The sequence below is a fragment of the Artibeus jamaicensis genome, unplaced genomic scaffold, assembly GCF_021234435.1.
Source record: "Artibeus jamaicensis isolate MK-2021 breed Jamaican fruit bat unplaced genomic scaffold, CSHL_Jam_final contig_384, whole genome shotgun sequence".
NCBI classification, from domain to species: Eukaryota; Metazoa; Chordata; class Mammalia; order Chiroptera; family Phyllostomidae; genus Artibeus; species Artibeus jamaicensis.
This window is the reverse complement of record NW_026521810.1, coordinates 5666728-5678380: the sequence shown is the minus strand read 5'-3', so window position 1 is coordinate 5678380 and position 11653 is coordinate 5666728. Positions and strand designations below refer to the sequence as shown.

Sequence of the window (11653 nt, the reverse complement as noted above, 5' to 3'; positions counted from 1 at the left end):
GTCCGATGTGCATCATCTTGGTTTAGTCATCCTGGCTTCATGGATGAAAGTCAGCAGATCTCCCAGAGCTGAAGTGCTTGAAGTTTGGAATCTGTATCTTTTTAAGTTAGCTCCTAGGAGTCTTATACAAATATGTTATTTATCAACAAGCTGTGTATTAGTGTCAACATTTGCAGAAATGTCAAAAGTGGTGGAGTGGGTTGCAGTTCCCCACTGTTGCAAACCTGTTTTAGCTTCCTCACCTGTGAAATGGAAAACACTACCACCTCATAATTTTGTGAGATGGGAGCTAAAGTATGAACAGTGCCTCCACTGTTGCCTTTACCTGGAGATTTGTTGTAGCCTATTGACTTATTGTTGTCAATAGGCTACTTATTGTAGCCTGTTGACCTATTGACTTATTTGTTGTAGCCTATTGTCGAAGGACAGAAGTGGTAGGATGGTGGTGGAGGTGAGGGCAAAAAAAAAAAACCCACAAAAACAAACTTGAGATTAAGAGTTTGAAAATACAAAGTTTCTTACTGTGGTTTTCTGAACCAGTCCCCTAACCTGAAACCTCAAGCTCTTCATCAGCAAAAATGTTTTGTTACAGATAAGACCTGTGCTTTGTTTTTCTCCTAGAACTTCCCAGCTTAAAAATAAAAGTACTTCCCTGCCTAAAACTAAATTCATTCAGATAATTCTAGGTGTCTCTGAAGCTAAAATATCAGGGTAGAGGGAATGGCATCTGAGGCAGAAAAAATTAATCAGGTTTCAGAAAGGAAGAAGTAGAATGACATTGTAATACCATACCCCAAACCCCTCTCCAAAGGAAGGGGAGACTGGGAATGCCTGCCGCCACTCCATTCTGGATAGAGCCTAGGAGAGTGGAGCTTCAGAGTATTATAGTCTGCTGACTGTTTTAATCAGTGTTTCTGAGGTAGGAACTTAGGGCGGGGGAGAATTTGCATTTCTAACAAATTCTGAGGTGATGTTTCAAATATGTCTAGGCAGCAGGGCCCCTCACAGAGATTACTGCCAGATTGCAGGACAAGGAAGCCACAAACCCTCAAGCCATGCAATCACCATGATTGGAGGAGCAAGACTGAAAACCAACACCAGGGTGTACAAAGAACATCTTAGAACCCTTATGGGAACCAGTGATGCAGAGATCTGTCATCTTTTACGTATCCTCACTTTTGCACTTCAGAAACTCCCTATTCTAGACACAGCCCCAAGGAAGGAGTCAGGCCTCCATTGATAAGATTATTCTTATTGCAGCCAAGTGGGGGCTTAAAATAGAAATAAAGCTCAGTTACAGGAAAAAAATTGTTACACTTTTGAGTTCATAGACTGAAGTTTACTTCTGCTACAGTATTATCTGTATTATATAGTGATCATAAAGTTTTAAGTTGAGTATTATGAGAGTTTTCCCCTCAAAGATCATGGGGTTTTAATCATTAACATTTTTATTTGGTGCTTATTGTTGACAAGAACAAAGCTGAGGGAAACCAACCAACTGCCTTGCCTGATGTCAGGGGCCATACATTTGCTTCTAATCTCCCATCTCATCACTGGTACTCACAGTGAGGGCTTGCACTTATTAGGTACTCAATAAACATTTATTGAATGAATTATAAATGAAATATATACTGAGAACTTTTGAGTGTTGATTTCTCTTGTCTATAGTATAATATTCAAGATGTTTATGTTACAAATATTTTATCATTATTTGTCAAAAATACACCTGAGCATAAATCAAAGAGCTTCGACATGAATGTAACAATTTAAAAAACACTTCACACTTCACGTTTTGGATCTGTGTTTTTAGGTATTTAAAACAACAGTTCTGCTTTGAGTTTTAAATAACTACCTTCAGTACCATAATAATGATTAATTATTATATTTTTTATTATTGTAGTATCTCATTCATTTTACAATCTTCCCATAAAGATTTATTTACATGCTTAAACTGCCTGCTGGCTTTCTTGTAAAGCTCATTCAGGACGCCTGTTTAATGAGCTGCTTCAGTGTCTTACATCTCTGTGTTCTCAGCACCTAGCATAGTGCCTGGTACACAGTGTAAGAACAGTAAGTGTGTGATGAATGAATATCACTAAACCTTTCCAGATCCTCAGGCACTTCCTAACTGACCTCTCCTGTCATCAGACCTCAGGAGCACATTATTTTTTACTTTAGGATATGGTTAGGAGGGTATTTCTTCCACATATCCCGCTAAATCAGTGGTTCTCAAAACTCAGTGAGCATTAGAGTCATCTGGACAGCTTGTAAAAAACATTGTGCTGGGTTCCACCTCTTCTCACCCCCAAGTTTCTGACTTAGTAGGTTTGGATAGTGGCATAGAAATTTGCATTTATAACAACTTCCAAGGCAATTTTGGTACTGCTCATTACTGATCATAGTTTGTAAATCTTTGAAGTAAATTAAGTGGCTCCAGGACGGGCAGTGTGCTCATTTCAGTATACACAGCAGCCTCAGCCATAGCACTTGGCACATAGGAACTGCTCAAGAAATAGTTGGTTTGGATAACAGTTGAAAAGTTTATTTTACTGAATCTAGATTACAAGTACATGAACATGTATATATATTATTAAAAGAGCTAAAGCATATAAAAACTCTAACATGGATTCTAGTAAGGTGTGTTTGCTAAAAAAAAATCATAAATGTAACCTTATTTGCTTAATCTCATATTCTAAACTGATATCCAAGCCAGATGTGTTCTTTTAACAAGAGAGTTTATAGAGTAACCAAATCTTAGCATAAAAGACTCTTTTAAAGATAGCCTAATTTATTAATTTTGAGTATCAGGAATTTTTAATATTGGTTAAGTGCTTCCTTGGTGCAGATAGACACAGCAAAACTTGATAGACACATTCACTTTTAAGAGCTTAAAGCCAGTGAGGAACCTTGAATGCATGTGTGAAGATATGGTTTGAGAGTAGATGGCAGCTATTAAAAGCATTCAGTTGTCTTTATTCAACTCAATCTTAAATAATCTATTAGAACACATCTTTTTCACATTTTATAAAATACTCATAATGTGTGTAGTATGGACCCAAGGGATATTTAATAAATATCAATAAAAAGTTAATTAAACATTCCTTGGAAAAACATGACAACATGACTGATATTTCTGCTCAAGTGTAATCACTTAAAACAACATGAGGAATTTAGAGTTAGCCCTGATGTAGATATTTCCCAAGTTATGGAATAATTATTTACATATAGGTTCCTGTCATATGTTAAATAGACTTCTCAGATAGTTCCAGGAAGAACAAATGTTTCCAGAAGGAATAATGTGCACATGTGGAGATTGCCATTTTAAAAATTCTATGGTAAAGCCTTTCATAAAGGAAATAATTATTTCTAAATTATCTTTTTCCCCTTTTTTGTTAATACACACTTTTAAGACAGAACACAAATGTTCCATAAACACTTCAATCAATAGAAATTAATTTTATATCTATAAAAAATACACTGGTTTTGAATTCTGGGTTCTTGTTCTATTCTTACTACCATGGAATTTGGGATAAATCATTCACTTCTTTTTGCCTCAGTCAACTCATCTGTGAAATGGAGAGATTAATAGCACTTACTTGATAAGGACCTAGGGAGGCTTAAATGACATCATTGCAATAAGGCCTTTAGCCCAGGGTCTGGCAGTCAGTAGGTATCACCTCTGCGACCGACCAGTGGATTTTAGGCCCCGACCAGTCAGCGATTAGCTGCTTAACACTACATTTCAGTGTCAGGGAGCACCACCAGCAAGTTAGCATCTCAAGTTGATTGACAGGCAGAGTGGTTAAGATTTTCCCAGGATTGATTGGTTAGTTGGTTGGTTGGTCGGTCAGTCGGTCTGTTCATTCATTTTTTCAGCGAGTATTTCCCGGGTGCCTTCACTATGGCTAGCTTGTTTTGGTGTTAGAAGTAAGAGTAGTGAGTAAATCAGACACTGCTCATGTTTTCATGAAGCTGTACATTGCCGGTGGGGAAGGAGAAAATACATTAAGCAGTCATCTCTAACACTTCATGAACACCTACTCTGTGCCAGTGTTCTCCCCAATTTACAGCAATGAACTCATTTACCACCACAACCGCCCACGAGGCCGGCGCTGTTGTGATCCCTTAGGAGGAAAGTGAGGCCAAGAGGGGGACCCCATTGGTCGCTGGGTTGGGAACAGAATTTCTAAACCCCTTGGGCGCCCGGAAGGTGGCGGGGGCCCGGGGTGATGGCGCAGGGACACGCGTGCTCCCGCCCTCCCGGTGCAGGGCGGCCGCCCCACGTGACGGGAAGCGGCGGCGGCGCGGCCGGACCAGCCCGAGAGCCGCGGCCGGGAGCGGGTGGCCGGCGGCACTGGGCCCAGGCCGCAGGGACGGTGGAGGCCAACGGGCGCCGTGCGGGTCAGTGAAGAGGGTGGCGGGCGTCCGAATTATGGGACGGGAGACCGAGAGCGCTCGGAAAGAGGGGCTGGAGGGCGGGGACCGGTGGGGTGGAGGGCGAGCGAAGTATGGGTGCCTGGGGGGCCTGGGTGCGTGCGCGGGCAAGAATGCGTGGGGGGCAAGTGCCTGTCAAATGCGGGACGAGTGTGCAAGTGTAGGGGTCCGGGTGTACAAGCGTGCACGTGTGTGGGCAGATGTGCCCGAGTGTGGGGTCTGAGTGTGGATGTTTTGGCGTGTGAGGAGGGAGTGGGTGTGTGTTTGGGGAAGATTTGAAAATTAATCCTTGTTTGGAGGTAGGCTGTTGGTTTTTCTGGAGGGAGGAGCCGGACAGGAATATGCCCCTGCTCCCCTTGCTCTTCCACCCCTTGTATGGACCTGTTTTATCTCTGTAGTTGATGTTTCCTGAAGCTCTTGGGATTTCAGAGCTCAAATTCTGGGTCACATTCAGGCCCGACTTGTTCCCTGAACCTGGATACTGGGCAGGGTGTGTTGGGGAGGAGGGACAGAGATCTCGCCCCTACTCTCTGGAAGCTGCCTCCCCCTGTGCGATTTGCCCTTTCATTGGCCTAGAGAGGCAGGTGGAAGTTGGGTTTTCGGCTTGCCTCCCTGTGTGTAAAATGGGAATGACTCTAAAGACAGAAGCTGTCTTTCCAGTTGTCTGAGCTGTCATTATTTCTGTTCTCATTGGCTTTTGGGTGACCCTCACAAAGTCTGCAGGCCACTCTGGGGGCCCTTCCTGGCTACTGGAAATAGCGGTTCACCCAGTGCTTCTTAATGAGAATGACTGTATTGGGTGCTAGGGTTTAATCCTTCATGAAGTGCTGGGGGGCCAGCACCTGTCCTTCTGAGGGAAGGAGCTGCAGAAGTGATTGTAGTGACAGGTTAAGGCACTGAGAGAAGTGTGCAAGGAGGGGGTCCTCTGCAGTGTGAGCTGACTTACCTGGAGTTAGAACTCAGGATATGGAAGGGTCTGTGGGTGCCCACTACTGCTATGCCCTCCTTGTGGACTTGATTCTCTCTGTTGGTCAGCCAGAAGGTTCCAGCACTATGGTCAGCTAGGAAGGAACATCTGGCCGGCTGCTTCCTTTTTCCTTCTATTTCCGCCAGCCTCAGCAGTCACTAGAGTAGCCTCTTCTTTGATGTGTGGCACTAGAAATAGCCCTGACCCGACTCGACTCGTTGGGAGCCTGTCTTCAGCTAACCCAGGCTCCAGGGTATCTGCTCCACCGTGACAGTGAGTACAGAGCTGTGGGTTCCAGCCCTGACCCTGCCAGTTGACCTTGCACAGGGGGAAATCTGGTTTTAAATTCCCCCACAACTTAACTTTAGTTGTCCCCACAGATACCAAAATCCTTGTATCGTTAAGTCCCTTATATAAAATGGCATAGAACTATGCATACAGTTAGCCCTCCAGATCTGTGGATTCCCGACAGTGGATTAAAAATACTGTTTTCAACCACATACTTGTTTCTAAAGAATTCATGTATTAGTGGACCCACGCAGTTCTAACCTGTGTTGTTCAAGAGTCAGCTGGAATTGTTAACCCAATGAATGCTTTACTCTGGAGTTAGATTCCTTGTGGGTCCTGATCCCAATTTGCTGTACATGGCACAGTATATGCATTTTGCAAAGAAATCAGGTGGTAGGTACCCTTGGCCTTTCTCCTCCACTCTCCGCCTCCGGCAGCTGTCATCTGGTCCTAGAGTTGGGAGGACTGTGTACACCACCGCAGGCTCTCAGGCTGATTCAACCTCTGCCCAACACTCCAGTCACAGGGATTTGTAAGGGTCCATTCTCACATTAAACAGATCCAGCTGCCGTTTTAAAAAATGCTAAGTTTTCTAGACCTGATTTGCAACTAGAATTTCTGTTCAGGAAAAAATAAAGTTGTTATTATTGCTTACTCCTTCATGCTAATATTAAACATTTGTGATCCTTGAAGAAAACTCTAGGAAATTTTACTTAATGAGATGCGTATCTTCATCTTGGGCTGAATCCAGTGCTCATTAGAAATACATTAATCATTGTGGTAGCCAGGTGTTTGGATCCTGCTGAATATTTTAGCCCATACTTTACAACTCATCTCTTCTGTGGCAAACCTGACCGGTTTTTCTTTATTAAAAAATGCAGGGGAAGGGAGGGGGGAATAGAGCAAATGTAATGGATATGTTAACTACTAAATATGAATGTAGCAGTAACAAGTTAATTTAGGCCCCCCCAAGTGAGCCTGAATGCTTTGTGCAAAACAAGAGCTGTTGCTTTTCCCATCCCCCACTTCCCCCACCAGGCATATTACCTTTGCCTTCCCCTTTCCCAAGCTCCAAGGGCCCTTCTTTTGCTTCTGTAACTTGTTTCTGGAGCCTACACAGCCCAGCTGGTTCATTTCCACTACATCTGTAACTTTCTAAATAAACTTTCTCTTGTAATTTGAAAAAAAACAAAAATAAATTAAAACAAAAAACAAAATAAATTAAAAATGAAAAACAATATATGTAACAGGGAATAATTGCCCAACATCCAGGAGGCACTGGAAATTCTTTGTGGCTGTTTGAAGGTCCAAATGTTGAGGAAAATGTTATGAAGAAAATGTTCTAGAGACCCGTATTCCCACTCCACTCCTTCCCCCTCTCCCAAGTCCTTTATTCAGTTTTAACTGTCGATGTTACTATTACAGGGTGTATATAATATATACATAAACACTCACACATTATATGTGTACACATGTGGTATGTATATATATGGTGTATATAAATGGTATGTATGTGTATATAAATACTGATGAGTTATGAGTATTTACAAATATATTTAAATAATTTTGATTAGAATTGCCCAGGAAAAGGATACCAACTATGACTAGTCACACATAGGTTTGTGCAGAATAGTATCAAGATGACAAGTGAGATGTTAGACTTTACCTGCATTTGTTTCTTTTTAAAGATAATCTTTCAGGTCATTCTGATGGGTTTATTGTACTATAACTAGCCTTCGGCAATCTCTGACACATGATACCACAGTGGCCTCATGTTTATAGTTGTCAGTTTTCTTCAGGAGGACTGAATTCTAAGCATCTGAAATCTTATTTGACCCCTTGAATCAGTAGAGTGGAAAGAATATGGCTTTGGAGTCAGAAACAGACACTGGGATTGAAGACCCTGTTTCATCACCTGGTAGCTGTGTAACCTTGAGCAAGCCACCAAATATCTCTGCATGTCCATAGTAATATCCACCTCTTAGAGTGATGTGAGATTGAAATGATATCATTTATGTCTAGTAACTTGGTATTCGACCAAACCCAGTGATTAGCCAGGGCATTGGCCAGGGAGCAGTCAAATGGTGCCTGGCCTTTGTGTAGACTTGGAGCAGCAGGAGTTGGGGAGCAGCTGGCTCATTGGTTAAGGTGTGTGCTTTTGAGGCAGGCAGCCTGGGTTGGGATCTCAGCTCTCCATGGTCACTCAACATTTCGAAACCTCCGTTTCCTCCAAAGCAGATGGAATAATGATCGTACTTGGCCTTATAGGCTTGTGAGCATGAAGAGAGCATTTAATATGGAGTCTGGCACATAATGAGCCTTCCAGAAGTCTTAGCTCCCCTGTAATAGTGTTATCACTACCCGGTCCTTCAGAGGAACTAGATAATAACACAGGGGAAGCATATTGCCCAGCCCCAATTCCTACTTCACAAGGACGTGACAGGCCCAGAGCTCTAAGTGACTCACCTAAGATCAGAACACTTGGCCAAGCCGCTGGAGCTCTGGATCCCCAGATTAATATGAGAATGTCTGCATTGCATGCTGCCCACTTTACCACCCCTCACTGCATGACCCAGCTTAGCTCTAGGGCCTTGAACCAAACTTACTACAGAGGGAGAACATTTAGAAGGCCTCATCCTAGCTGGTTACCTGGAACCCTACAGCTGTCCGTCAGAGCATCTCACTTGTCTGCTTCTCCTGAACTCATAGGGTATCAGATTTTGGACTCAGCAGGAGTCAGCTCACATTTATCCCAATCCAATCTGAATTCCTGTAGGAGAAATATTTCAAATGAGCAAAAGTCCCACAGTCTCCTCTTTGAAATGCATTCAAGAGAAAAAGCAATATGTAGGTATTATTTGTACATGTAATTTTAAGTTAGGACACAAAGTTTAGAAAATACACCCCCAAAAGTAGCTGAATAAAAAAGATTATGATGTTGTCTCCATGACCTGAGGCACTTGGGGGTGTTCTGCTGGAGTGCTGGTCATTGCATGTCCCATTTTCTTTCTGGTCACTGAGACAGGTTGCTCTGGCTGTCCCTTTTCCTGCTAGAAAAGGAGATGCTCAGCTCTCTTTTCTTTTTTTTTTTTTAATTACTCCAAGGTAAGAAGATAAAAACTATGATTACTATAAACTATGATTACACTTACCTTTTTATTTAAGCTTTCTGTACTGAAGTAAATTTGGGCTTACTTAAGAGTTGAAAAATAGTACACATATTTTTGTACTCTTTCTAGTAGCTCATATACACTCAGCTTTCCCTTTTGTTAACATCTTGTCTGGCCTTAGTATAGTGATCAAAACTAATAAGTTTACATCAGTGTTAGTAGCCAACCTGCAGACTTGATTTGATTTCACCAGTTACTCCAACTAGTGTCTTTTCTGTTCCATGATCCTGTTCTGGTTGGTTTCCTTGTCATGTCTCCTTGGTTAGCACTCTTGGAAGAAAGGCAGGGATTTTTGTAGAATGTCTCTCTGTTTGGGGTAGTTTGGCGTTTTCTCATGATTATTAGGTAGTGGTGAAATACTTTTTCCATGAACACCACAGTGGTGACTTGACTCAATTACATTTGAATTTAACATTGAGCTGCATTCCATGTCACTCTGAAGCAACAGGAGCGACGGTCATGAAACTTCCCTGGATTTCTCAGGAAGGCAGGTCACTGGTGTCCAGCACCAGCAAGCAAGCCTCCCCGCACCCCTGGTGAGCCAGGACATAAATGTCCTTTTGTTGCCTGTCATGTTTCTCTTTTGTTTTTGTATGCCCAGTCTCCCAGTTACCCTGTGACATTACCTTGAGGATTTAGAAGAGGTCTTTTTCTGAGGCAACTGCAGTTAAAGAACAAAAACGTTAAGCTTTCTTAACATACACACACAAATTTTGTTTGTGACCACTGAGTCTTTAAGTCCTATCAAACCTCATCTGACTTTAGAGTGGTCAGTGAAATAATTCATATTTTCTTTGATGTTGAGGTGATTTTGATTATAGTTATAGTCAATTTATATCCTAAGAAGAGAGCTAATTGGCCCACAAAGCTATTAAAATTCATCTTCTAGGTGCTAGCTGAAGTTTTGAGACACTGATGTGGTTTTACTTTATTTCAGTCTGTAAAAATAAGTGTGTTATTTCTACAGACTGAAGGTGATTAATCAGAGCGCCAGTGCAGTTACCCACAGGAATTGGAGGTGTTTAGCCGTTTGTTTTTAGTAGAGGACTTCAGTTAACATTTATTTAGCTCATTTAGGACAAAGAGAACATCTGAAGGTAGCTTGTAGTGGAAGAACTTTTGCTGTTCATTCAGTCAGGAACATAGGAGAGGGCAAAGGAAAAAATGTGTCCGCTCATAGCTACCTCTCCTGCTTCATACCTATGACAGCATGGCCAGGAGAGGAAAGATGAGTGCAGGGGTGGGCTGGTACCAGGGAGGAGGGTTAGTGCTCAGTGCAACAGGGATGTGAACACAGAGGCTGGACACTGGGTAGCATGCATATCCCTTAGTAACTGCCCACACCACTTATGCTTTATTGATTAGCAAGCTGACCTGAGCCAGGCCAATGCCAGTACCTGCCTCCACCCAAATGAGTCTACCACCAGACTTTTCTGAGCTAGCTCAGTCCAGACATCAGGTCAGCCTCCATCACTGAGACCATTCAGAAACTGGGTATAAATGGGTAAAACTGAGCTGATTCCTTTTTTTGGTTATTATGAATAAGGCTGATGTGCACATCCTTGTACATATCTTTTTGCGGATATTGGTATATACTCAAAAAAGATGGAAATGTGAAATATGGACTTGCAGGGTGACAGGATAAATGCATGTTTAACTTTATAAAAAGCAAGACTTCCAAAGTGATGGTACCATTTTATGTTCCAACAAAGTATGAGATTTCTAGTCCTACATCCTCATTAACATTTAGTGTTGTCAGTCTTTTTAATTGTAGTGATTCTTATCACTACAGTTGTAAAACAGTGTATCATTGTGACTTTTTGTTTGTAGGAGTTTTTGTATATTCTGGACATGGGTGAGCCCTTTGCCATATATATTATTACAAAATTTTCTCCCAGTCTGGGGGTTGCCTATTCATTTCCATAATGGTGTCTTTCAATGGGCATAAGGTTTTAATTTATATAAAATTCAATTTATCAACTTTTTCTTTTATGGCTAGTGCTTATTATGGCTTAGCTAGAGCTAAGAAATATTTATATACACCAGTGTCTCAAAGATATTCTTCTATGTTTTGTTCTGTAGGCTTTATAGTTTTAGCCTATAGTTTTAAAATAATTTGAGGTATCTCAAATTAATTATTGTATTAATCCATGGTGTGAGGTAGGGATAATTAAGGTTAATTTTTTTCTCGTAAGATTATCCTGTTGCTCCAGCAGCATGTATTGAAATGACTTTTCTTTGCCCATTGAATTGCATTTGTGCCTTTGTCAAGAATCAATTGAATGTATATCTATGGGTCTAATTTTGGACTTTCTCTTCTATTCTAATGATCTATTTGTTTTTCCATGATGTCTTAATTATAGCAATTTTATAACAGTTTCTAAAATCAGTCAGTGTAGGTCTTTCAGCTTTGTTCTTCATTTTTAAGATTGTTTCGACTATTCTAGGGAGTCGTGTGCTGCTTAATGATTGGAGTACCGGTACAGCTTATGAAATGCAATGTTCTGTGATCTCATTATCGTGTGAATATAATAGGGTGCACTTACACAAACCTAGATGGTACAGTGTACTATACACCTAGGCCAGGTGGTACAGCATATTGCTCCTAGGCTATAAGCCCATACAGCAGTTAGTGTACAAAACAACACAAGATTAAATCAAGCATAAGAGAACATGATGCAATCAAGAGATGCTGTAAATATGAGATCTGTGAGGCTGCTGCCAACGTAACACAGCATGCTATTTTACAGAAAACTTTAAAATAAGTAGAAAGAGTATACTCTAAGAAGTATAC

General features: G+C 41.4%; 1 protein-coding gene across 4 annotated transcripts in view; it reads left to right on the top strand.

Annotated features, from left to right (window-relative positions):
* Positions 1-4296: 4296 nt before the first annotated feature.
* Positions 4297-11653, top strand: part of TGFBRAP1 (transforming growth factor beta receptor associated protein 1) — a 56239-nt gene continuing 48882 nt past the window's right edge. For 3 of the 4 annotated variants that reach the window (XR_008391487.1, XM_053664621.1, XM_037134269.2), the window contains exon 1: positions 4315-4401. The gene's annotated coding sequence lies outside the window, so the exon portion shown is untranslated. Of the gene's footprint in view, positions 4402-11653 lie in introns of all 4 variants that reach the window. The other variant, XM_037134268.2, reaches the window with a different exon arrangement.